The sequence below is a fragment of the Hylobates moloch genome, unplaced genomic scaffold (assembly GCF_009828535.3).
Source record: "Hylobates moloch isolate HMO894 unplaced genomic scaffold, HMol_V3 SCAFFOLD_22, whole genome shotgun sequence".
NCBI classification, from domain to species: domain Eukaryota; kingdom Metazoa; phylum Chordata; class Mammalia; order Primates; family Hylobatidae; genus Hylobates; species Hylobates moloch.
In genome coordinates this window covers 44,940,017-44,963,749 of record NW_026652297.1, presented here as the reverse complement: position 1 = coordinate 44,963,749, position 23,733 = coordinate 44,940,017, and positions in this window count along the sequence as shown.

Genomic DNA, 23,733 nt, shown 5'->3' with positions numbered 1-23,733 from the left:
TATCATCTCACAGAGATGTGAGCAGATTGTCTTTGGTGTCTGTTCCTTGGCCCCTTCAGTATTCTGGTGCCTGATGCCCTCATTGCAGCATCTCACTCATCTCTTTCCCTCTCTTACGTCTAAATCCATTGTCGGGAAATGACATGGGATTTGTTGGCAGTAAGGTGTAGATGACTCATAATAGTTGTTTCCCTTCTCCATGAGACACTTAGCTTAAGTCTTTTGGCAATCATCTGTAATGCAATGGAGGCACTGGTCATGTTTTTGGCAGCACAAATCAGGGGAGAACAGGATTTCTGGAGAATGTGGAAGAGACTGACAGCTGCCTGCCCAGTGTTCTCTTTTCCTTTTTGCTAACAGAAAACCAGTTTTATTTTGTGTGGTCGTGAACTCAGCTAAAAGACTGCACTTCCCAGCCTTTCAAGCAGTTAGGTGCGGCCAAATTGCTGTTAAATAGCAGTCACTGGGGAAAGCTCAGAGGAAAAGGTTTTAAATCACATGGTTCCTCTGACAGGTATTACCTCTTGTTCAGCACTCTTCCCCACTTCTCCTTCCTCTTGCTTGGAACATGAATGTCATGGCTGGAGAGTCAGCAAGCATTTTGGATAATGAGGTAGCCTTGAGGACGGTGGAGCAGAAAGGAAGAAGGAGACTAGTTCTTTGAAATTTCCATAATGACTCTGTTAGAGGCATTTAAACTCAAGCAACTCCATCTCGAATAGGGGCTGGGTAAAATGAGGCTGAGACCTACTGGGCTGCATTCCCAGACAGTTAGGGCATTCTAAGTCACAGGATGAGATAAAGGTTGGCACAAGATACAGGTCATAATGACCTTGCTGATAAAACAGGTTGCAGTAAGGAAGCCGGCCAAATCCCACCAAAATCAAGATGGCCACGAGAGTGACCTCTGGTTGTCCTCACTGCTACACTCCCACCAGTGCCATGACAGTTTACAGATGCCATGGCAACATCAGGAAGTTACCCTATATGGTCTAAAGGGGGGTATGAATAATTCAGCCCTTGTTTAGCATATCATCAAGAAATAACCATAAAAATGGGCGACCAGCAGCCCTCAAGTTTGCTCTGGCCATGAAGTAGCCATTATTTTATTCCTTTACTTTCTTAATAAACTTGCTTTCACTTTACTCTATGGACTCGCCCTGAATTCTTTCTTGTGTGAGATCCAAGAAACCTCTCTTGGGGTCTGGATTGGGACCCCTTTCCTGTAATAACTCTATTAGTCCTAGCCTGCCTACTTTTTTCATGTGAGAGAGAAATGAACCATTATCCTGTTTAGATCACATATTTGGGGTCTTAGTTATATGCAGCTGAAACAAATCTTAATGAATACAGAAGGTTCTAAAAGTGAGGTGCTAGAGATAATAGAACCCAAAACATCAACCTGGCTGAACAGAGGAGGTGGGGAGGCCGATGTTTAGGATTCAGATATTGCGGCTTGAAAACCTTGCTGCCCCTGTTAAAGCTGTGGTGAAACATTTTGTCACATCTGTTGCCCACTGTACCTTGGGGACCAGAGTGTATGCTGACCAAAGTTCAAGTGCTGGGAAAATGGTAGGAAAATTACAAATTGTGGTGTGTGTTGGCCTCTCCCTGCTGCTCTCTGCAGAGTCCTAAAAGAAAGAAAGTGGCTCATAATAGAGCTAGCCACATTAAAAGCACAAATGGAAAGAAATGACAATTTCGTAAGGGAGATGCTCCTGCTTACGATCTGCAGGCTGAGTTGAATAGGAGTCTCATAATTTAAGCGTTGCACAGTTGAAAAGGCCAAATGCATTTGTACCCCAAACTGAAGCCATTATAAATAGTGGTTGTAAAATTGCTGTCTTTACAAGCGACAAGACTGATACCCTCTCACTGGAAGTTGGGAACTCACTGATAAATGTGGGATTAAAGGTATTACATTCCCATCCAAGCTCATTGTTTCAGATGGGTCAAGAAAGTGACCATTAATTTAAGAAAGCAAGACATAGCAGAGCACAGAGACCAGTAAATAAAAGATGAGACCTTTCCTGTTTAAAAGCTCTTTCTAGCCTTTGTCTTTGATTACTCTGCCTATAGCTGAATAGAAGCCAGAAGAGAGGAAGCTTGCTCAAAATTACAAAAACAAGATAATAATTATAATAAACTTAAGCGTAACCCATCAGGCTGAGCCTTTTCTTTTTTCTTTTTCTTTTTTTTTTTTTTTTTTTTTTGAGATGGCGTCTCACTCTGTCACCCAGGCTGGAGTGCAATGGTGCAATCTCAGCTCACTGCAACCTCTGCCTCCCAGGTTCAAGCGATTCTCCTGCCTCAGCCTCCTGAGTAGCTGGGACTATAGGCGCCCAGTTAATTTTTGTATTTTTAGTAGAGATGGGGTTTCACCATTTTGGTCTCGAACTCCTGACCTCAGGTGATCCACCAGCCTTGGCCTCCCAAAGTGCTGGGATTACAGGAATGAGCCACCATGCCTAGCAAGGGGCTGAGACTTTTCTACCATCAAGGCAATCTCTGGGACCCAAAACTGTACCAGAAGTAAGTGGACTATGAGAGGTATGCCGCTCCCCAAAGAGTACTCTTCAGTCCCTCCTTCAGGTGCAGTCAAGGACTTCTAGTGTTCAGGGCCAGGGCAACAGAGAATAAAGGACAAGGAGGGGAGTTCTTTCCAGAGGGCAGAACCAAGACTGCCTGATAAGCTAAATCATCAAACACACCCCTGAGATCCCCCACTGCCCGACTAAGAATCTTTGCTATTATTACCCAAAAGAATTTAATAGATTAGTGTTTCCCATTCTCCATTTTCCAGATGAAAGGTTTTGTTTCCTTGTGAAAACAAAATTGCAATTATTCCATTTCTTTTCCCTCATGGTGCTTTGGTTTTTGTGAAGAAGATAACTTGCTTTTGAACTTAGGTGTCACTGAACCACAAGAAGAAACATCCAAATTTGTTGGCGATAACTGCACACCATTCAGATATCCTGAACTTTGAGCTGGGTACAGCCATTGGATAAGAATGTGGAACTGACTCTTGAGGCAGGTGGTGACTATGTTTTACTAGGTTGGTGCAAAAGCATTGAAAGTAATGGTAAAAACTGCAATTTTACCATTAAAAGTAATGGTAAAAACTGCAATTGCTTTGCTTTTGCACCAGCCTCATATGTAGTCTTCATAGGTGGAGAGCAAACAGGCAGGTTGTGTCAGAGACAGTTGTGGCTGGTGACTCACACCATACTCTAGTACTTTGAGAGGCAGGAGGATTGTGTGAGCCCAGGAGCTTGAAACCAGCCTGAGGAACATAGTAAGACTCCGTCTCTACCAAAAAAAAAAAAAAAAAAAATTAGCCGGGCATAGTGGTGTGCGCCTGTAGTCCCAGCTACTCAGGAGGGTGAAGTGGGAGGATCTGGAGCCGGAGAGTTTAAGGCTGCAGTGAGCCATCATTGTGCCATTGCACTACAGCCTAGGGAATAGAGCCAAACCCTGTCCAACAACAACAAAAGAAAAGAGAGAACAGTTTGCTGCTCACCAATATACATTCTCCCCTTCTTTTTTTCTAACAGAAGCTGAATGTTCCTGTTTAAGAAAATGTCCCTGTTTTTTAGAGGCTATTTTTAACAAATTCCCTTACCACTAGGGGCGGCTAATGGAATCTAACTGGGGGTCATGAGAGTCTTCCAGGAAAGCTCATTAAAGAGAGGTGATTCCTCTGGGAAGGGGGCTCTTTTGCATTTTTTCTTTTTCCTTCTTCCTACCAAAAATGTGGAGATGATGGTTGGAGCTCTGCCAGTCAACTTGGACCTCAAATCAGCCTTGAGCATGAAGCCCAGTTCTGAGATGGTGAAGCAGGAAGATAGAAGGAGACTGGGTCTCTCCTAACCACACCCACATATTAGTCTTCGTTAACTGGTGTTAGTATTTTCTTTCAGGAGAGACAAAAATAAATATGTTTTATGGAAACCATGTGCCTTTTCTGTTACATACAGATTAACCTAATCCTAGCCTATACCAGTATTGAGTGGAGCTTCACACTCCAGAAGTAATTGCTTCTTTATGTTGTTACGTTACCCATCCATAGGGCGGACCTAGGTAAACTCACAGGATGAAAGCCCTGCCTTGAACTGGTCCTCTGCTCTGAGAGTGAATATTCTAAAAGCCATGTTGAGAAGAAACTAGGAAACAAGTTACATGGTGCATGACCTCTGAAACAAAGCAGAGGATGGACCCTCTAGGCCTACTGGGCAACAGAACTGTTTAGAGGCTGAATCCAAGCACACAAGAGATGGACAGACATAGGAGAGTTTGTGCTTGAACCAGCTTGCTTGAAATTGAAGGAGCCTGGTGGCTTGATCCCCTAACTCTTTATCAAAACACGGTTTCAGTTTCACTGACCAAGAGGTATAATTTCCATGGTCTAACAGAGAAAATTAGGGGGCTCTTCCAGTTTGGGTTATGACCACATGAGAATAGGAACTCTGATTTCATTTTTTTCTAGGCTGCTGGGATCCCACAATTGACAGAGGCTATATTAGTTTTCCATTGTTGTTGTAACAAATTGCCATAAATTCAGTGGTTTAAACAACACTAAGTTACTCTCTTACAGTTCCGAAGGTCAGAAATCCTAAGATGAATCACTAGGACTCTATTCCTTCTGGGGATTCTATGGCAGAAGCTGTTTCCATGCCTTTTCTAGCTTCTAAAGGCTTCCTGCATTCCTTGGCTTGTGGCCCCATTCACCATCTTCAAAATCAGCAGTGCAGCATGGCATCTTCCCATCTCTCTCTGTGTCCCTCTGCTTCCATCCTCACACGGTTTTCTGTCTAAGCCTAATTCTACAACCTCCTTCTCTAAGAATCTTTGTGACTATATTGGGCCTACTTGAATAATCTAACATAGTCTCTCCATCAAAAAAGCCTTAATTACAACAAAAAGTCCCTTTCTTCGTATAAGCTGACATCTTCACAGGTTTCAGAGATCAGGATGTGGACATCTTCGGGAGGTCATTTGTCACGCAAATACCAAGGTCAACTCAATATCCTCATGGCTGTACTTACTGGCCTGTTTCCCAGGTCCCTAAATAGTTCCCTCTGCAAGCTTACAATGTTGTCTGAATTTTTTTTGCCATTAAAGCATTTATCAAAAGACCTCTATTAAAATAAATATACTGCATGCTGTGTTAATGTATAGAGCTGTAAGTTGCTATTCAGATTCCCTGTCGACCTGCAACAATCTTAGAGAAGAGGAGAAATTGGCTCTGGGCTTATTAAATTTTATTAAGGGACAAGTTGATATGAAAAGTTGTACTGCCAGCATGAGTCTGCACAGAGCTCAGCTGTAGAGGCCCTAAGCAGGGTGGAGCTATCAGAGATCACTTCCTAACAGTGAGTTAGGTGCATAAACGCAGAGCTCAGGAAGACAAAGAGGGTATCAGGCAGAAGTATGAAAGCGGAACCTTCCTCTTTCAAGAGTGTTTAGGGATAGTACCATTGCTAAGAGCTAACATTAACTGAGCTTTTATTATATGTCAAGGTGACACAGGTAAATTATTGGTCCTCATTCTTTATATTCCCATTCAAATTCATGTTCTTGGCTATGCGATTTTGCAGTTCCTCCCAGAAAGATAGAATATAGTTCCCTGGTGTTTTATTTTTGGGCTCATCCACATGACTCGTTTGGCCAACACATTGTTACCAGATGAGAAAGAAATAGAGGACTGATGATTGTGCTTTCTTGTTCAGGATTGTTCTCTTTGCCACAGGAATATAAGAATATTCCTGCCTAGCCCACTGGCCCAAGGAGGGTGAGAGAAATATGGAGTGCACCCAATGCAATCTGCAGCTTAGAGTTGCCCCAGCTGATTGCAGACAGATGAAAAGGAATTGTTTGCTATTGCATGTGACTGAGATTTTTGGAATTATTTAGGTAAAGTTGCTTATTTTTTGAGCCAGTCGGAGACAGTTCTAAGTGTTTAGTGTTTTACATGCATTAATTAATCTAAACCACGCCTTGATCTTATAAAGTAGTTTTAGTTTTAGTCTCCCTGTTTTGCAAACAAGGAAACTAAGGCATTCATCTATTAAGGAACTTTCTCGAAGTCATGCAACTAGTAAGTGCTGGAAATGCAATTTGTATCAGTCGTATGTCCACTTAGGTCCTGACTACAAGATTTTATTGGGGCCATAGCCACAGGCATAAGGTTTCTTTCTTTCTCTGCTCTCCACTTTGTGGCCCATTTTTAATTTGTCCTAAAATGTTGGGGTTTTAAACCTTTTTCTAAATATGTAAGATGAGAAATCCACTGGGTTAAAAGCCTGGCAACCCAGGTTCTGATCTCACTGTCAATAAGAAATGAAAGATTGCCCAAATAAAAACAAATATTTTCTTTGTTGATCCATTACCCACATTTCCAAGGCCTGATCTGATGAACAATATCCTGGAAAAACAAGGACATGTGCCTAGAAGCCAACCACGATGTCCCTAAGACTGCTAGATGATGCCCAGTTGTAGGACTAGCCATGTTTGATAATTTTATAAATAGTACCTTTTTTCTTTGCTTCAAGCTCCTGAGAAAGAATGTTTTATTCTTTTGGGAAACTTGTGGAGGTTGAGTTCTCAGGAGGACAATAGAGGCCTACGAGGTAAATGGTCACCTACATGTAGAAAGAACCCCAAATGTGAAACTGAACATAGGTGCCGAAAAGTAGGATTTGCATGGGGCAAAAATTTGACAGAGACTGGAAGAGCCAAGAGCATTCCTGTTTCTAGATTTAAAAAAATAGGGGCCAATAAAATGAGTACCAAAAATAAAATTTTTAGGACTTATCAATTAAGGACAGTGAGGCTGAGGATATCATAAGAATATTTTTTAATTTTTTGTGACATGTGGCACCTACTATTTTTTGTTTGGTAGTGATTGGTAGTAAAAATCATGAAAAACAAGCTGATAATGTTATTTTGGGAAGTATCAAGAAGGTGGAGAATGAGGAAGACTATTTCTACTGCTCAATCTTGGATGATGATGATGATGATGATGATGACAGTAATGATGACATCAATCAGCATTTATTGAACACTTACTGTGTTAAGCTCTTTATAGAATGATCCAATTTAATTTTACAATGCAACCCTGTACAAGAGATACTAACATTATGTCTCTTTATACAGATGCAGGGTTTCAGACCTAGAGAGATTAAATTATTCTCCAAAGTCACAGAGGTAGTCAATGATGGAAGGAGTGTTCAAGTATAGAAAGTGTGACTTATTGATTCTTAACAAACCAACAAATAGAGAAACAGTTGAAACAGAGGAAGTGGCCATCATTTAGAAAAGGAAAGCACAGATGGACGATTCCCCTGGAATTTCTATATTGGATGCAGGGGTACACATGTTGCTGACACATGAGGAAACCTCTGATGTAGGTGAAAAGGGGTAGCATGGTAAGCCCTTGGCAGCCACATCTTGACTGGCTCAAGATGAGTATACGAGGAGCCTTGGTCTTCCATGGCCCCTGCCATATTTATCCAGCCTACCCCACGGAAAGTCTACCTTCTCTCTGACTGACACATGTCCCCTTTGCTTTTCAGAATGAACCTTCATCTGGAGCTAGGGCTGGCCATGGCAGACATAACAGGTGAGGGAAGCATTCTTCAAAGCCCCTGAACTGGAGCAGGGAGCTCTTCCCAAGACAGTAGGGGGTACCAGGGCTGCAGTAGCAAATTAACCAGAAGTGGCACAGAAAGACAGTCCTAAGGGACAAGAGATGAACATAAAAGCCAAATCTTTGGAATCAGAAAATTAAGGCCAAGCAAAGGAGATTAGAGGCAAACTGGATAGGCAGCTTGAGTAGTTGTGTTGAAGGCAGCTTGGTATTTGATGCTGGCTTTTGGGCCTGCAGGGCATTATGTGTGAATGAATTGGTCCTGCATAAAGGGGCAGGGGTAGGGTGGCCTTGCTAGACCTAGGGCTAATGCTTAAGCTCTACTTAGTTTGATGGGGGTCTAAACATGGTATTCAGAGCTTGTCAATCCCTCCTTCAGGAAACCTGGTCCTTAAACAACTAGCTGCTAGTGGAATCCAACCCCCCAAACGAGCTGGCCATCAGAAACCACCATACGGTCATTTTGTCTGATCATGAGAGTCTCCTATAGTTTACATTTCCACTGCAGACTCTTTTAATGAATACCATCAGTACCTAAGCCCCAGACACCAGCACAAGTCCACGTGACACCTGGCTCTTCCCATCACTCACCCATTGCCTAGGCCTAGTTGTCTTGTCACATCAGTCCTGCTTGGCTCCATTTCTGTCACCTTCAGTCATAGGCATGTCCTATGAGCACAAGGAAATCTTCCCAGGATGACGGACACTTCTTTAAGAGGAATTGAAGTTGACAGAATTCACTGCTGCCCGAGGTACCATTTTTTGCCTTTTCTCGCTCAAATTACTTTTTCACCCTTTCCTTCTCTGGCTTGTATTATAAGAAGCTGACTCATGAAAACTAAATTTTCTAGCCTTTCTGAATCTGTTGAGTGCAGCAAATGGGAGTTATTGGTAGGAGGCCTGGGGATAAACGGAAGGAAGCAGCCAGGGAATTTCTCTCCTCTCCTCCCTCTGCTTTGGGTGCATCTCTGGAAGTGACTTTGATTCCTCCATGGTTCCAGCTACCTTTGGACAATCTCTCTCCATGGTCTCAGCTCTTACAGGCAACCCTAGATATAGGCCCAGCTTTTACTGAGTAGCTCCTAAGCTCTGGTAACACCATCTCCTCCCTGAGTTTCTCCAGCCCTAGAAGTGGTAACAGTCTCCTGCTATTGCCAAATCTCTGAGTTGCCTCACAATCCCTTCCTTGAAGTTTCAACTCCTCCAATATTTTTATAACTATCTCCCCATATTAAAGCTGGCTGAAAAGTGCCCGACACACCAAAAAGCAAATTCAATGGAATTGCTGATTTCACCCCAGGCTGGGTCCTGATGCTGCAGCTGGGTGGCCAGGGGGCTGAATGGGGTAATGAGAGGCTCCCAAGGTAACAGTCACTAACTTCTACAGATTGCCCTGGGTTCCCTACTGCCCTGGAGACCAGACCTACCCCGACCAGAATTTCCCAAGAGGAGGCCAGTCTGAGTCACCTTCCATTTGTATAAGTGGTCTAGAAAGGCCTTGTTTTCAGGATTTTTCTTGTTAAGATGCAAATGCTGTCATAAAATATCTTCATCACAATAAAAATGCAAAGTACAAAGTTGCTGTTCTGTACCACATCACAGAGGGATGCGGAGACATTATTCAAATGTGCACAGGACAATTGCTGCACATGCACTCGCAGGCTGACGGGGACTTAAAAATAGCACATTCCATTAAAAGAAAGAAAAAAAAAAACTCTTTGGTCACAAAATAAGTGACTGTTCTCTTTGTCCCTTTTTTCTACAGACAGCAGCCCCCTCACCAGACTCTCTGCAGAGTTACAGTTTTCCAGGAAATGTTAGGGACCAGCAGGACACAGTTAAAAGGGGGACCCAGGGCAAGAGAAAGGGACAGGAGAGCTTAGGACCACCTCCATCCTCCCACCGCCTGCTGTCTCCCCATCCCCCTGCATAATTTACCTGCCATTGCTATGGGGCATTACCTGGGATTGCTGGCTTTCTGAAGAAATGCAGCAGTATTGGAAAGGGAGATTAACCAGAATACTTTGCAAGAATTTCAAGTTGTCAATAACCAGTGTTGTTTTTTAACTTATCCATTTATATTACAGATGAGGAACTCAGACCCAGAAGAACCAAGTGACTTGCCAAAAGTCCTTCAGCTGTTTCAGCAGAGCAAGAACTAGGGTTCCCAGTGCAGTTTTCTTTACACTCCAATTTAGTAGAGGCATGAGTCACATGGGGACATTTTGGCTCCTGATAGACCACAGACAAAATAGTGGTCCCCTAAGATTATAATGGAACTGCCCTATATAGGTGTACTAATTTTTACCTTTTACACCATATTTTTACTGTATCTTCATTTATTTATTTAGTTAGTTAGTTTTTGAGACAGATTTTTGCTCTTGTTGCCCAGGCTGGAGTGCAATGGCTCAATCTCAGCTCACTGCAACCTCTGCCTCCCAGGTTCAAGCAATTATCCTGCCTCAGCCTCCCAAGTAGCTGGGATTACAGGCACCCACCACCACACCCAGCTAATTTTTTGTATTTTTAGTAGAGATGGGGTTTCACCATGTTGGCCTAGCTTGTCTCAAACTCCTGACCTCAGGTGGTCCACCCACCCAGCCTCCCAAAGTGCTGGGACTACAGGCATGAGCCACCTTGCATGGCCTACTGTATCTTTTGTATGTTTAGGTATATTTAGATGCAAAAATACCAATGTGTTACAATTGCCTGGGGTATTCAGTACAGTACATGCTGTACAGGTTTGTAGCCTAAGAGCAGTAGGCTAGACCATGTAGCCTAGGAGTGCAATGGGCTGCAGCATCCAGACTTAAGTAAGTACACTCCGTGATGTTTACACGATGACAAAATGGCCTAACGACACATTTCTCAGAAGGCATCCCCTTCTTTAAGTGACTCATGACTACACAGTGTTCAGTCAAAGAAAGGGCAGGTCTAATAACTTGAATTTAAGATCTTCATCCCCAAGCCAGCCTCATAAGAAGGCTGCCACTCAGGAGCTGATGTGGTGGAGTGAACAGAGAATCAGATACACATTGAGGAATCCTAATGCCAGTCCATCCTGGCTAGTGCTAGATGATGCAATGGGGGTAAGTCATAAAACCTCTCTGAACGTCATTTTCCTCAGCAGAAAACTGGCATAAAGTCACCCACCATAACCACCTCATAGGGTGTTATGCTGCTAAAACAGGTCAATATGTAGAAAAATGTGGAAATTATGATGTTTGCAGATGTTAGGGAAAAGTAGGGATCAGTACACTGTTTCTGAGGGACCAGATAATAAAATGTTAGGTTTTCAGGCCAAATACAGTCTCTATTGCAGCTGTGCAAGCCTGTCGTCGTAGCACAAAATTAGCAAGAGACAATCCCTAAATGAACAAATGTGGCTGTGTTTCAATAAAACTTTATTGATAAAACAGGCAGCAGATTAAATTTCGCCTGCGGGCCACAGGTTGCTCACCCCTGGGTTAAAGCCACTCATTTTGCTTAGTGCTTGTTCACTGGAAAAGCCTCCCTGCCTCCTCTACCATCTCCCTTCCCTAAACTCAGGGCTTGATGACTCAGCCCAAGCCTTATTTTTGGTGCATCAGCTTTTTAAAGCAAAACACAGCTCACTGGAGGGGTTTAAGACACATAGTCATCTGCACCAGTAGAAAAAAAAAGCTAAAAGTACATTTATAGCCACAGTCACAGCCGTCCTTCTCCATGAATATGTTTAAGTCCGCATTTAGACACACAGCTGCAGACATAAAGTAATATAGAAAAAGGAACGGAGCTGTGGATTTCATTGAGGCTGAAATAGAGGACTAGATAGAGGCATAAAAAACAACATTTTTACTTCCCAGCCCTAACTTTTGAAAGCACATTCACATTTATTTTCACTTATCATGTTGAGATTGTGAGGGAGTTTTGACAGATTTGAGAGGAAGCAGGTACTTTACCTGCTGTCAGGAATCTGGCCGGTGGCAGAGCCCAGGCTCAAACAAGCCCAGGTGCTCATCTTTATGAACCCATCTGAGCACTCTGTTCTCAGCCCAAGAACAGGCACAGCCCCAAGCCCTGGGCTTGGCCACAGAGTGGCCTTTTGCAGTGGTTATGCTCCTTACTGACTCCTTGCCACAGTATCATAAAGTCAGTCTTCTTTGGGGATATTACATTATCCTCCCCTTGATTAAAATGATGTCTGTTACCTCAAAACAAAGAGTATTTTCAGCCAGGTGCTGTGGTTCATGCCTGTAATCCCAGCACTTTGGGAGGCTGAGGCGTGCAGATCACTTGAGGCCAGGAGTTGGAGACCAACCTGGCCAACATGGCAAAATCCTGTCTCTACTAAAAATACAAAATAATTAGCCAGGTGCAGTGGTGCACAGCTGTAGTCCCAGCTACTCAGGAGGCTGATTCAGGAGAATCGCTTGAACCTTGGAGGCAGGGGTTACAGTGAGCCAAGAACGAACCACTGCACTCTAGCCTGGGTGACAGAGAAAGACACTGTCTCAAAAAATAATAATAATAATAATTTTGAAAACAGAAAACCCAGTATGTTAAATATTCTGGGATCAGTGGAAGACTACAGCAAGTCATCCTCAAAAAGTACTGAAATTGGACAGTGCTGGCTTGATCATTTCTTGGGCTATGGATAGGTTAACCATCTCTGAGTGAGCTAAATTCAAGATGCTCCTCAGGCAAAAAGAAGGACGTTAGATGAGTCTTTGATACCATTGAAATCTATGGTAGCAAAGGGACCACCAGCCTTGAAACAGAAGAGGACAGCATCTGCAGCAGGCTTTGGCAGGAGAAGAAACACAGCCTGGATGCTGACTGTATCTTAGAAGAGTGAAGAAGCTTTGCGGTGGGGTTGGTGCGACTAAGCCAAGAACCTGCTGAAGATGTCATAGCACACAGAGCACCAGAAATGCCGATTGCACTTTGATGGCTGAACCACACAACCCACCTGTGGGAGAAGAAATTGCTTGGAAGGCAAGTGCAGGATCGTCTCAGCCCCAGGTAAAAAGCACGGGACCACCTAAAACTGAGGTCTTGGCACAGGCAGCCAGATGTTGAGGGACCACCTTGGGAGTCAAACAAAAGTAAAGATCGGAAAGGTTCTCAAAAGCGCCAAGACGTGCAGCTGCAATGCTAACATAATATCCACTCTATAGTAAGCTATATCCAGCTGATACCAGCCTGAGTTGAAGTCTGAACTGGGATGTATGGAGAAGGGAGGACAGGCTGAGCCCAATTTCGATAAGCCTGTGGAAAATACACATTTGTGGGAATCAACTGAATTTGAATACAAAGTTTGTCAAGCATTATTTGTCCTTGGAATTTCTCATGATTATAATTCTCTCAGTATTTGCTACTTTACTTAAAACCTGTGGTTTACATGGATTTAATCCCTGCTTAGAGCAGACAGAATTTTTTGATTTGACAGCTGAAATCATTTTTCTTTAGGGACATTGTAATATATTATGATTCTTGAAGAACATTACTGTTTGGGAACGCCTAGGATAAAACAGATCTTTACGACTTGTGCAAGCCCTCGTAATACTGTTTCTCTGAAAAGATGCTCTGAACAACCGATTTATAAATGGCTACTGTCTAAGAGGTATATTTTTCAGTTTGGGACTGCTGGTTTATGCAGAGGGCAGTGTGTGTGTGTGTGTGTGTGTGTGTGTGTGTGTGTTCAGTGTCTTCTAAACCCTCTGACTGTCCGGTAAAATGAACACCCACTCTTTGCAAAGCTTGATCCTCAAGTCATTGTTTTTGTTTTTTTTAAAAAAGCCCTCATATGAATTTATTTACTTATGCCCACACCCTATCAGATGAGAAGTTGTTTAGCAGAAGCAAATGTACCTAGCAGCACCTTCTGCTCTCAGCCCATTGTGTCCCCTGAAAAAATCTGCCCATGGGCTTGATCTCTACTGTGTGGAGTAAACAGAATCACTGAAGCTATATTTCTCTTCTATTCTAAACAGCAGCAGAAAGGAATGGGGGAGAAGAGGGCCCACGCAGTTATTGCCTGATCGTACTCACAGTCAGGGGCTTGGAAGCCCCCACAGGGAAGTGAGTGGAGGCCTTCAGTGCACATCCGCACAGCCACACCCTCCCACCTCAGTCAGGTCAATTTGAGCAACCACCCATCAGCTCAACGGCTCTCAATTCAGTGGGTCTGAAAGAAAGGTCTGACCAGCAGGTTTTATCCCCACCCCATCTCATAATTGAGAATCTCTGCTTCCAGGAGGCAAAGGGAAGCAGGGGGAGGAAAGCATGTCCTCAGAAATAAGAATAAACAAAGAAAGAGAAAAGAAAGGAAGAAAAGGGCTATTCAACTTCTTTCTTCTAACGATGAGTCCCACAGGAAGATAGATGCTGGGAATTAAAGTCGTCCTCCCGGCCCTCTGGGTCTCAGTCTAGACGTGCAGAATCACTTTTGCCAGGTTCTGCTATATCTCTAGGACAATCAGGGCTTCTGGGGAGAAATTATTTTTCCAAACAGGACTCTACAGAATATTAAAATATACAAACATTAGGCATGCTGGAAGGTTTTACTTCCTGTATCAAGGGCCTGAGGTAAAGTAGCGTGATTTGTAAAGGTATCCCAGCTCAGAAAGGGGCTAAGAGAAATTGGTGGATCGATCCCTGGGGCAAAATCAAGTGATGTAAGCTGATTTGCTGAGAGATAGGATGATTCTGTATGTTCAGGAGGCCAAAGCTGGGAAGAGAGGCTGAAAGAACAAGATCACCTGAAAGATCAAGATCGCCCATCCACAGAGTTCACGATACCTGTGGTGTAATAGAAAATATATGGAACTTGAAGTGAGAACTCATGCAAGTGAGTCCCCACTGCGCCACTAGTACATAATATTAACAGTTACACGACCTCAGAATGACTTTCATACTTTCTGAAACTCAATTTCTTCACTCACCTATACCTTAGAGATCATAACACTATGAAGATAACACAAGTTAGCTTCAAAGTATTTTACAATAATTAAATGAGAAAATGCATGAAAAACTGTGAAAAATGCAAAGTGCAATGCAAATAAAAAGTTTGTATACATTTTAACACTGTTTTTAATGGACTTAAGCAAGCCAGGTGTTAGTAAGGCACTGATTTCCAGCCTTGAAAAATGAATTCTGAATAAGGTTCTTATTAAAACTTGGCTATTATAGGTATTTGTTATACAGAAAAAATATATATATATATTATTGTGGTGAATTCTTTTTAGTTAGTTACATTCCATAGTGTTGCTTTTTGGATACTTAGCCTACAAATTGACAAATACACTATTGTTCTAATTTAATTAGACTTGGGACAATATTTTTAGCACAGAATGACTTTCTAATTTGTAAATTTACATTTGGGTTTTTAAAATTGGTATGGGTGAGTAATAATAATCTTTCATAGTTATATAGCATTTCAGAGTTTACCAAACACTCTCACATTTTAACTCACCTTATTCTGTCAAAAACTCTGGGAAGCATCATTTCACAGATGCTAAAGTTAAGACACAGAGAGGATGTGACTCTCCCAAAGTCACAAAGTAAGTGACCAGAACCCATAACAGCCAGGCCCCTTTCCATTGCATAACAGTACCTGTCCCTAATCCCAGGGCCCTCATACCACAACCCTAACCTTACCCCACACTGGAAAGCACTAGAGGCTACTCAGGGCCAGCGCTATAATTGATGGTTTTGTGACCTCATAAATTTGCTGAATCACTACCATTCAGGTACCTGGAATTCTAGATCTGTCTGGATAAATATTTACTTCCCAAGGCAGTTTCTCAACACCAAGCTCTCTGGAACAGAAAGGCATTTTTTAAAACGTGATTCTACAACACTTTCCCTGGGGTCAAAATCATCCTGAACCTGGTTACAGATAACTTATTTTCCTCTTGGTGGTTTGTATAGTCCAGTCATAGAGGTAAGAGAGAGAACAGCCAACGTTGCGGCCACTTTGTCTTTTACCACCTAACCTTGGAAAGGACATATCGTTATCTCTGTTGCGTTCCACTGGTGTCACAGAACAACCTTGGTACACCTTGGGAGGGAACCACAAGAGGGTATGACAACCAGGAGTCGAGAATGACAGGAGCATTCTTATTTTATTTATTTATTTATTTATTTTTTTGAGACAGAGTCTCATTCAGTCACCTAGGCTGGAGTGCAGTGGCACGATCTTGGCACACTGCAACCTCCACCTCCTGGGTTCTAGCAATTCTCCTGCCTCAGCCTCCCAAGTAGCCGGGATTACAGGTGTGTGCCACCACCACGCCTGGCTAATTTTTGTATTTTTAGTAGAGACAGGGTTTCATTATGTTGGCTAAGCTGGACTCAAACTCCTGACCTCAGGTGATGCGCTTGCCTCAGCCTCCCAGAGTGCTGGGATTACAGGCGTGAGCCACCATGCCCAGCTGATGGGGGCATTCTTAGTGGCTGGCTTCCACACATCGGCAGGGCTGGAGTAACAGTAACTTCTTGGATGTTACTCAGGCCATGTATTAGTCCTTTTTCATGCTGCTGACAAAGACATACCTGAAACTGGATAATTTATAAAGAAGAAAAGGTTTAATGGACTTACAGTTCCATGTGGCTAGGGAGGCCTCACAATCATGGTGGAAGGTGAAAGGCACATCTCACATGGTGGCAGGCAAGAGAGAAAGGGAAACAAGAGAAAGGATTTTCCCCTTATAAAACCATCAGATCTCATGAGACTTACTCACTACCACCAGAACAGTAGTTGGGGGAAATCACCCCCATTATTCAATTATCTCCCACTGGGTCCCTCCCACAACACGTGGGAATTATGGGGAGCTACAATTCAAGATAAGATTTAGGTGAGGACACAACCAATCTATATCAGGCCACAACAGGGGAGATGCTACTGGGGGAGAAATGATGATTTCGTCCAGATCCCAAGAAATCAGCAAGCATTGCAGCTCTCCTCCTTCTGCTACAGCTAGGAAGAATCAGAGAAAAGTTCTGCAAAGAAGGCCCCACATGCCCACAGGGAACAGTGAAATCATTCACCACATGTCTAAGGCAGCAGTGTTATAAACCTGAGAAGCAGAGGCCCCCGACAATCTGACAGTCTTGGTGAGAGATTATAGCCACAGATGGTGTGGGGATCGCTCTTGCTGGAGGCTGGAAACAGAGCTGGTATTGTGAAGTTGCAAACTGGCTGATTTGGTCATATACAACTCACAGGTTCTTTCTGGTAGATAACAGTAGTCACCAAAATGTTTGAGTTGGGTGAGGAGTAGCTATAGCTCTGCAGTCTTGCTACAAGATTATAATGAAAACAAGTCTCAGACTGAAATCTTTTCCATGTTTGGGCATTTACTAAATAAACATTTGTTAGCTAATAGGCATAAAACAATCCTTACACCTAGGTCATTCAGCCAATCCTGTGTAAAATTCTCACTTAATGCAGATAGAAAATAATATTCTAAAGATGGGATTCTTTTATCATGAGAATAAGTATTGCATAACAGTGTCTTCTGACTAATAGCTGGACACTAGACTGTGCAATATCTGGCCATTGCACAGTACCCCAAGTGTTATCAAACTCCAAGTGTTATCCCTTCCAGGAAAGTTGCAAAGCTGATTAGATGTTCATGCAAAAGTGAGAAGACCCTCTGCAATATTCTAGTCATGACATGCAGTTTGAATACCACTAATCTCAACTATGAGAACCCATATTTAATATTCATCATGCTAATTCCTAAAGCCTCTGATGTTGGCAGGAGATAAAGATAGCTAAAGCACTTGTATTATTCATGTACTAATATGACTTCATATTTATAAAGCATTTAGCCCAGTGCCTGTCATAAAGTAAACACTACGTGTTTGTTCAGCATAAATTAAAAAAAAAAAAAAAAGAAAAAGAAAAGAGGAGCTACCTCTAGAGTAGGCCGGCCTGCAATGCTAACAGTGGGAATTCCAGAATAAGGCGACTAACTGACTGCCCCACTACAGAGTGTTAAATAACACACAAATAAGATCGCACTGTTCTGGCCGATGTGATTTTAAGTGAATTACAGAATCCAGGGAGGTGCTAGTAGTCTCAACAAGATAACCAAAGATCAGATGTGATTTAGAAGTGATGAGCTGCATCTCAGCAAATGCTAAGACAGGATGAGGATAGATGCAGACCTGGCTCCTGAGAAGTCTCCCTGAAAGTCTGCAGAAAATAATGAGCCTGACAAGATAAAGATTGCTGGAAAGTAACTAAATTAAGTTCTCCGCTCCAATAGCTTTAGGAAAAACTGCAATAATTGCTCTCCACATAAACCTCTTTCTTAAGTGTTTTCAGATTCTAAAATGTTATCAGTCATCACCTTAGTGGTGTGCTCCCTCTTACCCTCTGTATCCCACAGCTCAAGTACATCCTGATCTAAAGGCCATGTGCTTCATCAGCTTTTAATTTCCATGCCATCACCCCAAATCTTGTGTTATAACTCCTCTAGTTGTGGTGAGCCGAGATTGCACCATTGAACTCCATCCTGGGCAACAAGAGTGAAACTCAATAAAATAAAATAAAATATAACCCCTCTACTGAGTTTTAGAAGTGAGTATTTACATCCTTCATGCCCTCGAAATATGCTCCCCAAATAAATCCTCTTTGCCCCCTATCTCTATGGTAATCACAAGTCTCTCCCCCCCAGTGACAGCAGCTGTGTCTAAACCACCCATCTGCTGTCTTTCTGGTGCTCTGCCATATTCTGCCTCATGCCCACTTGCGAGTGTATCACATTTCTATTTAGAAACATTCTGCCTACCCTGGTTATTTTTGGCTACTTATCAGTGTGTACCTCATTAGCAGTCAATGGAGCTGCTGAACCGCCGCGCCCCTAACATGCTATCATCCGTAGCTGGGCCAGTATGGGTAAAAGTTGCAAAACAGAGCGGGTAAGTGAAAAGTCTCTGGTGGCTGATGCATTGCCCTATGGGGATGGGGTGGTGGGGTGGTGATGAGGTGTCAGGGCAAAGGGAGGAGATACGAAGTGTGAGTATGGGGAGCTGTGGTTACTTGTCAACAGAATGGAGACTCACAGAGGACTGTATACACCAAGCCAATTTTTAAAAATTGAGGTAAAATTCACGTAACATAAACTTGACCATTTTTAAGAGGACAATTTTAGTATACTCACAATGCTGTGCAGCCAACCATCATCCCTATCTAGTTGCAAAACATTGCATCAACACCTCCACCAAAAATCCCATACTTATTAAGCAGTCAGTTCCCATTTCTTCCTCCCTCTACCACTAAGCAACCACTGCTCTGCATTCTGTTTCTATGGATTTACCTATTCTATACATTTCATATAGATGGCATCAAACAATATGTGGTTTTCTGTGTCTGGCTTCCTTCACTGAGCATAGTATTTTCAAAGTTCTTCCATATTATAGCATGTACCACAACTTTACTCTTTTTTATGGCTGAATAATACTCGGTTATACTTATATACCACATTTTGTTTACTTATATATCTGTTGATGAACATTTGGGTTGTTTTTACCTTTGGCTATTGTGAACTATGCTGCTAGGAGTATTCCTGTAAAAATATTTGCTTGAGTACCTGTTTTCAATTCTTTTGAGCATATACCAAGTGTGGATAAATTAGCAACAATGAGGAGGGAGCCCCAAGGTAGGGAAGAAGAATTGTTCTGAGAGACAACTAACCACGAACAACTCTCTGGCACAACATCCTGTTCCCAAATAACTCTCTCAGAAACTAGCCCCAGCAGCATGATGTTATCTGCATGTAGCATCTCTAGCACAACCCTGTAAAACTTCCCTCAAGCCCCTGCCTCTTGGCAGACAGCCCCTTCTCTGCTGTGCTGCCCCTTGCACTCTCACAACATATTTTGTACTTTCTCTAATAAAACTGCCTTTCTTTGCCCATGACTGTCTTGGTAAGTTCTTTTGCCTCCCATGATGCCAGCTCCAGCCACCCACACCTGGAACACCAAGGATTGGAATTGTTGGGTCATATGATAATTCTATGTTTAAGTTTTTGAGGGACCACCAAACTGTTTTCCATGATAGTTGCACCATTTTACACTCCTACCAGCAATGTATGAGAGTTCCTATTCTTCCACATCATTGCTAACAGTCGTTATTTCCTGAGTTTTAGTGTTTGTTTGTTGTTGTTATTTTTTGTTATTATAGCCATCCTAGTGGGTGTGAAGTGGTATTTCATGTGGGAATTTGTATTACCCTAATAAGTAATTATGTTGAGCATTTTTTCATGTGTTTATTGGCCATTGGTATATCTTTTCTGAAAAAAATGTCCATTCAGATCTGTTGCTGACTTGTTTTTGAGTTTCATGGTTGTGTTAGGTTTCATTGTTGTATTATGTTGTGTTCACTTGAGTGTGTAGATTATGTTGGACAGTTGTATTAGTCCATTCTTGCATTGCTATAAAGAAATACCTGAGATTGGGTAATTTATAAAGAAAAGAGTTTTAATTGGCTTATGGTTCTGCAGGCTGTACAGGAAGTATAGTGCCATCTGCTTCGGGAGAGGCCTCAGGAAACTTCCAATCATGATGGAAGGCAAAGGGGGAGCAGGCATATCATATGGCAAAGGCAGGAGCAAGAGAGAGAGAGAGGGGGTCACACACTTTCAAACAACCAGATCTTGTGAGAATTCACTCACTATCACAAGGACAGCACCAAGGGGATGGTGCTAAATCATTCATTAGAAATCCACCCCCATAATCCAATCACCTCCCACCAGGCCCCACCTCCAACATTGGGAATTACAATTCAACATGAGATTTGGGTGGGGACATAGATCCCAACTGTATCAATAGTATTGACACCTTAACAATATTAAGTCTTCCAATCCATGAAAACAGGATGTCTTTTCTTTTATTTGTATCATCTTTAAATTCTTTTAGCAATGCTTTGTAGTTTTCAGTGTACACGTTTCCTACCTCATTGGTTAAATTTATTCCTATGTATCTTATCCTTTTGGATGCTGTTATAAATGAAATTGTATATTTTATTAATCTCCGTTTTCAGACAGTTCATTCCTCGTATATAAACGACAACTAATCTCTATGCCTTGATCTTGTACCATGCAACTTTGCTTATTACCTTTATTAATTTTTGTGAATTATTTAGAATTTTCCCTATATGGGATCATGTCATCTGCATACAGACCCTAATATCACCCTTGTAAATAACTCAGATCCAGACACTGAGTATGATCTCACAAACTCTGTCAACACTACATCCATTTTCTGAGAATAAGATGATACAGGTGGTGATTCTGATGAGAAAGAGAAAAGTGTGAATCAGTGGGTGTAACTGACAGCCTATGTACCCAGGCACACACTAAGCATTATGCAGCATAACCCCCACTCTCAGGAATAGTTTATGCCCTTATTTTCTTCTTTCCCCAGTTTTCAGCCTATTTAAATTCTAGTCTCCATTCAACACTCAACTCATTGTTGGCCTTGTTTCTGAATTTCTGAGCTTCCTGCATTGAGCACTCAATGAACTTTTCCTTCTCTGGACTAATGTTATATTTGTTATCTTTACCATGAAATCTAGTACTTGACTATTATGTATTTGTGCATTAATTTTTATGGTCTCGAATTGCTCTCATGTATTTCACCTGCAGGGATCACATGTGGAAATTCTCATGTGTGACTTGCCTTACCAGCTATTTGTAAAAGAATATACCAGCTTTTGTACTAAGAGGTGTTACAGTTTCCTGGTTGAGAGCAAGGTTTCTGTAAACAGCCTCTAGAGTTGAGTCCTTGCTCTACCTCTTACTAGCTTTGGCACCACAGGCAAACTGCTCAATATCTCTTTGCCTCTGTTTTCTTATCTGTAATCAGGAATAACAATACCTACAAGAAAAGGTCATTGTATAGGTTAAATGAGTTAATATACATAAAACATTTATAGCACTGCTGGACATGTAACCAGTTTTTAAATTTATAATTATTGAAAATTATAATTATAAATATTGCCTATTTAATAAAAATTTAATTGAACACCTACTACATATCAGACATATAGGAAAGAGAGAACTTCTAAAATGTGAAAGGAAAAAGAAGTGAGGAAGCCAGCGATAACTGAATATGGCTTTGCGGCATTTTGCAGACCAGGTTAAAGATTCTGGCTATTATTCTCTGAGAAGTTAACAGGAAAGTTGAAAATGGGGTAGCAAACCAGTTCACTTTAAAAATAAAAAACTTTCAAAACTAAATAAAGCTATCACAAGAAAAGAAAATTGGAGATCACTATCTTTTATGATTATAGACATAACAATTCTCAACAATATACTAGATAATGGAATCTAGAAATATGTAAAAAAGACTTATACACCGTGACCAAGTTGGATTTATCCTAATAATGAAGATTGGCTCAATATCCAAAAATCAATAAATGTAATGTATCATATAAATTGGATAAAGGACAAAATCCACAATGATCATCTGAGGTGCCAAAAAAGTATTTGACAAAAATCTAACACCCTTTCGTGATAAAAACAACAGCCCTCTATAAGTAGGAATAGAAGAGAACTACCTCAAACTGATAAAGTCTATGTATGAGAAACTCACAGATGACATCATACTTGAATGAAAGAGCGAATGCTTTCCCCCTATAATCAGTAACAAAACAAGGATGTTTACTCTCAATACTTCCATTCAACGTTGTACTGGAAGTTCTAGCCTGGGAAGCTTGGCAATAAAATCAGACAAAAAAGTAAAACTACCTCCATTTGCATATGATATGAACTTGTATATTTAAAAATCCTAAGGAATCCATACAATACCTATCAGAATTTATAAATGTGTTCATCAAATTTGAAAGATATAAGATCAACATACAGAAATCAAATTGTATTTCTTTACCTTAGCAACAAACAATTCAAAAATGAAATTTTAAAAAGATTCAATTTACAATAGCATCCAAAATATTAAAAAGTAAAACTACCTCCATTTGCTATGATATGAACTTGTATATTTAAAAATCCTAAGGAATCCATCCAATACCTATTAGAATTTATAAATATGTTCATCAAATTTGAAAGATAGAAGATCAACATACAGAAATCAAATTGTATTTCTTTACCTTAGCAACAAACAATTCAAAAATGAAATTTTAAAAAGATTTAATTTACAATAGCATCCAAAATATTAGAAATAAATTTAACAAAAGATCTATAAGATTTTACTCTGAAAACAATAAAATTGCTGTAATACATGAAAGATGTAAATAAACGGAAAGGCTTCCCATGTCCATGAGTTGAAAGACTTCCTATCGTTAAATGGTAATACTTCCCAAGTTTATCTGTAGATCCAATTCAACACCAGTTAAAATTCCAAATTTTTTTTTGCAGAAAATGACAAGTTATCTTAATATTCATATGACAATTCAAGAGGCCCAGACTAGCCAAAATAATCTTGAAACAGAAGAACAAAATTAAAGGATTCATACTTCCTACACTATACTGAATGCTTATGTCTTCCTCAAATTCATACATTGATGTCCTGATCACTAAGATAATAGTATCAGATGGAGCCTTTGAGAGGTGATTAGGTTATGAAGCAGAGTCCTCCTGGATGAGATTAGCAGCCTTATAAAAGATACCCCAGAGAGCTCCCTTGCCCCTTCCACAATGTGTGGTTACAGGGAGAAGGCTGCTATCTATAAGAAATCCAGCCATTACCAAACACTGAATCTGCTGGCACGTTGGATTTCCAAGGCTCTGGGACTGTGAGAAATAAACCTGTGTTTTTTATTAGGCACTCAATCTATGATATTTTGTTAAAGTAACTCAACAGACTAAAAAAACTTCCCAATGTCAACATTAACACAAACATACAGTAATCAAAATTGTGTGGTGTTGGCGTAAGTATAGACATATAGAGTAACAAAATAGAATTGGGAGTTCAGAAATGAGCCCTTACATTTACAGTTAGTTGATTTGCAGCAAGGGTGACAAATTAATTCAATGGTAAAAAGAATAGTTATTTTAAATAAATTGTGCTCCAATAGGTAGACACAACAATGCAAAAGAATGAAGTCAAATCCCTTCCTCACACCATAAACA